Here is a 5,000-nt window from a genome sequence, read left to right as displayed (position 1 = left end):
CGTAATGTTAGATGAAAAGTTAAATCTTTGTCGTTTTTTGAAAACGAAAATGGATTTTTTTAAATAGTATTATGTCGGGTTGTACACCCAGCAGTGAATGGGCCGCTGAGTCTGTTGGATTTGGCGGAACGTATTTTGCGATAGACGTGCGTCCTATCCAAAGGATAGCAACCAATTGCTATTGTCCGTTTCACGCTATTGAAACCGGGATAAACTACGGCTCCATGGGCCGAATGGCTCTAAAGGACTACTTATTTTCTACTTTATGTCGGGTTGAATTGACCAACAAAAAGTGAATTTAGAACAATGCAGAGAAGTCGTGACGTCACACCTTCAACTCTTCCGGTTCCAAATTTCTTGGAAGTGTGTATGTAACTAGTCCTACGTAGGACTAATAATGAATAGGTTACGTATTGAATCATAATATAGCATAACTATAATTTTAGTAGCAGGATGTATAGGCAGATTATTGAGGTTACCGGACGTAAAAGAGCGAGGATGGATGATCTTTATTACGGACCAGCATATATTTTTAGACTAGAAAATAAGATACCATCACTCTGAAACCAGACGATCAATTCCACAAGGTATGAATCTAGTCCTCCGAAAGAGTAATGTTACACTTCTAATAAGATTGGAACCAGTTTTTTTGACATCACACTTTTGTTTCCTAAGGAAATTATAAGAAATACGCTCTTCGGACACAAACTGGACTCGAAATGTTATTTCATAAATCTTCTTAAAGCCATCATTATGTAAAATCTTATTTATTTCAATTATATATATATATATATATATATATATATATATATATATATATATATATATATATATATATATTATAACTTGTTTAAACGCACCATTTTAAAATTTGAAATTGTGACCGTTGTAGTAATAAAAGAATACTGATAACTTATAACACCCCTATAATAAGACGGGGGCTCGTGGCTGTGTTATGTTATCAATAATAATATTCTTTTATAATAACAAATAGCCAAATAAATACATTTAAATGACTAAATTAATAATAGATAAATAGATGAATAAATACATAAATAACAGCAAACTCCTGGGTCAAAATGTAGCTGAGTATCACAATGTTAAGATATTATGTTTCCTGAATTATTTACACTTGATGTACAGATCTGAGAACCGAACGCAATTATGGGCTCGATTGAACGATGTTGTAGTGGACATTACTTTTCGGTGGTTTGAGAATATTTCCATTACAACAATTCAATGAGCCCATTATATATATATTTCGTGTTTACTTGAAAAAGACAAAAGGACGAAACGTCGTTTGTTTTGTGTTGTTCCCTTATTTATGAGTCATATTTTTTACTCCCTTTATCTTTCTCTCCGTTTTATTGACTCATTTAGGCACCTCCAGTTTTTTGGGGGTTTTTTTCTTTCATTTTTATTTACATAATTGTGGCTGAAAAATATTCCAAAAAATATTTTCTATTGATCTGCCTTGTAAGTATAGACCATATCAATACCTATGTGCGGCTATGTGGTCTAGTGGTATGACACTCGCTTTCGGATCGGAAGGTGCCGGGTTCGAGCCTCGTGTTCGGCGCATAGTTGAGTACTTGGAAAAGGACTCAGGTGTAAAATGAGTACCTGGCCGTTAACAGCGTTGTCTTTGTCCGAAAAATTGTAATATCGCCTAACTGGCGTCATGTCCCGTCCTACATGTTAAATGTTGCTGTTGACCAGGGACCCCTTGTAAAGCGCTTTGAGCACATTTAGTGGATATTGCGCTATATAAAACTCAATTATTTTTTATATATATACCTATAAAGTTGAGACAATCCACATGCATGATGTATCTTGTGTCCCAATATTCACTATTACCATTACTATTCATCATAAGTTTATTGTGAAAGGAAGACGAAGGGGATGTTTTGTGTAAGCAGGGAACTGGTCTTACATAAGGCGTGGATTACTGGTAAATATCTTATGACTGACCACGGCCAGAAGAATGACCACAAGCTGATGTCCATGCATGGGAAATGAGCTCTGGACGGACAATAATCCACAGTATTATAGAGACAGTTCGATCGCATACTAGCAAAACGCCTTTTCATCAACGTGTATTTATTTGCAGGTCTGATAACGAAACGCAATTATAGGCTTGATCTAACATTATCGTTGTAACGGACAAAATGTTGTGTTGGTTTGAGAGTATCTAGTTCCATTGCAACAATGAGCCCGTAACAAATTGAAGTTATCAGACCTGCAAATAAGTGTATTTGCTTTTCATCAGCTTGACCAGAAAACTGTTACGTCATATATCGATAAATTTAGAGGATCCCAAAATTGTCAAGAAGTATTCAAGGAGGTCTAAGATTAAAGACTATTTTTTTTTGTAAAGATTGGGGCATATTAACGAATACCGATGTGCACATATTTACAGGTCTGATAGCCGAACGATATCATGGGCTTGATTTAATTAACGTTGTTGTAATGGACTATAGATAGTATGCAGATGACGTGACTCAGGCCTTTGTTATTGTTTTTGCCATCCGCGTTTGTGAGTTGTTCTCACTAAACTGTATTAACCAGACTATAAAAGTTCATGGTTACACAGAGTTTGTGTGTTGGTCCGTTATACTTCCGGATGGCAATGTTGTGAACTCCTTGGCCAAGCGCATTCTATCTATATCATCCGTTGGTTTTGAGAGTATTTTAGGAGATAGAAATAATAGTTAACTTAAAAAATCTACAACTTACCATCATAAGGATCAAATAACACGTCAAAATACTTAATATTAAGAGCCTCTAACAATTTTGGTTATCAGACCTACAAATAAGGAGACATCGATGAATACCTATGTGACCAATCCAGTCAAAATAGTTTTATGTCGAATTGAGCCTGGAGCTTAATGTCCTTTTTTAACCAGTTAACTGCCGTTCTCTGGAAAGGCACGTATTAAAAAGTTTTGGCCAGAAAACTCGTCCTTCAAATATCAATCGATTTAAATCTGACCCTCATTTTGGAAAGAAAAAAGCCCTTAAACCTGGGTCCCAGGTTTGAAAGTTTTTGCCAAAATGAGGATCATTTAAATCGATCGATATTTGAAGGACGAGTTTTCTGGCCAAAATTTTCAACTGGTTAATATTAGATTATAAAATTTGAGTTAAGAAAATGAGCTTTTATTTACCAAATTAAAAAAAAAAAATCCAATTTCCAGACGTGCACTTATTTGCAGGTCTGATAACCCAATTCCTTATTGGGCTCATTCATTGTTGTAATGGAAATCTCAAAACATGACGCAAAATATTGTCCATTAATACAACAATGCTAAACTCGGCCCAATAAGCGGGTTGGTTCGGATGTCAGATATATGTACTCGTCGCAATTTCTCCATTCTGATTATACATTTATTTCCTGTCCCTTTATTCATTCCAACATATCACCACCACTTTGACGGGGTAAATCGCGCAATAGGTATTATGAAGTAAAAGTTTTCAGGCCAAAATTATTTTAAAAGATGTTTTGTCAGTCTTTGGCAGAGTTGCTATTCACTCCTTGAACAGCCACCTACCTATTCTTCCATCCCCGAACCCATTCCATGTTATCTTCAGCATTTATTTGACCAGGGCCCTTGACCTCCGTCTCCTCGACAAAACGAACTCGAATATTATATTATTATCATATCATTATGTTATTCTCGGCGGCCTCATTTTTCTATCGATTTATCTATATTATTTCCTTATAAATAGAACGAAGATGGCGTCACTCTGGTCTTTGCTATTTATTTTTTGTCATTCATGTTTATGAGTAATTCTCACTGAACTGTATAATCCAGAATGGTCCGTTTTATTTCCTGATGGCAATGTTGTGAGTTTCTTAGCCAAGCGCATACCATCTATAGCTATTGTAAGATAGATGAATTTTGTCACACGACTACTAGATGCTCGCAACACCTACTGCTTGTGTGTTGAGAGATTCCAAGCTCACATCCGCATTTCGTTGTTGGAAAAGGGCAAATTCTATCTCAAGATGTTTTTTAAAGGGACTCATAGAGTTCCCCTTTGAATCAGATTGCCATGACATCATTCAAGTATACTGTCAGTCCAAATTCAAAGGTGTTTAACGTTTATTGGTTATCGATTTATTAAAACATTTAAACATGTCGTTTATTGAAACATTTCTTTATTTTGTTTCTAAAACTTGACGGTCTGTCAAAAAGTTTAGCGCTGAAGTCGATAACGCCTGATTTCGGTTATAACCGACGTGCATTTACTTGCAGGTCTGATAACCCAATTCCTTATGGGCTCATTGTTGTAATGGACATCTCAAAAAAATGATGCAAAATATTATCCATTGCAACAATGTTAAACTAGGCCCATACATGAGTCAGATGTCAGACCTGTATATATGTACATGTGGGTTATAACCTAATATATAACTAAGACACACATCTTGCCTTTTCCCTTTAAAAAATTCAGATAATAATATGGTAGCCATATTCGATTTTTTTTCTCGAAACATTCAAGTTCCTTCTCATTCTTATTTCAAATTTTATTTGTGCAAATCGGATAATATTGTATGTCCTTTAAACAGGGAAATGATAGCATGAAATTTAAAAGGGAATTGAAGAAAAAAAACAACCCCAGCGAAAAACGTTCAAAAATTTGCATTTTAATGTAAAAGTAACTTAAGGCATGTCGAATTAGAAAATAAGCTAATTACGAATTAAAATTTACGGATTATATCATTGTAATGTATTGAGTAATTGTAACGTTATCTTCCAGGTTACAGAATAGACTGATACGTGAACCGGGGTTTGACACAATATCCTCCAGCACCTTGCATTTGATATATTCATTACATGAACCAAAAATGAGAAGGATTCTTATATTTCGAAATATTTTAATAAAAATTCTAGGTTCAAACGTATAATTTAGGTAATGTTTTTGATATTCAAGCCGAATCAAATGACCCGATCAGTTCTTGTGAGTTTCGGATAACCAAATCAGAAGACTGGTGA

The 5,000-nt window shown here is 34.9% G+C and overlaps 1 protein-coding gene across 4 annotated transcripts in view; it reads right to left on the bottom strand.

The window, feature by feature from the left end:
- The window catches only part of LOC144975299 (uncharacterized), a 65,650-nt gene that overhangs the window by 5,495 nt on the left and 55,155 nt on the right, over positions 1–5,000 (bottom strand). The window lies entirely within an intron of this gene.

This window comes from Berghia stephanieae, chromosome 6 (assembly GCF_034508935.2).
Source record: "Berghia stephanieae isolate SIO BIC M18660-M18661 chromosome 6, UCSD_Bste_1.3, whole genome shotgun sequence".
Lineage (NCBI taxonomy): Eukaryota > Metazoa > Mollusca > Gastropoda > Nudibranchia > Aeolidiidae > Berghia > Berghia stephanieae.
Note: the sequence above shows the minus strand (reverse complement) of the source record. Positions and strands in the feature narration are given on the sequence as shown.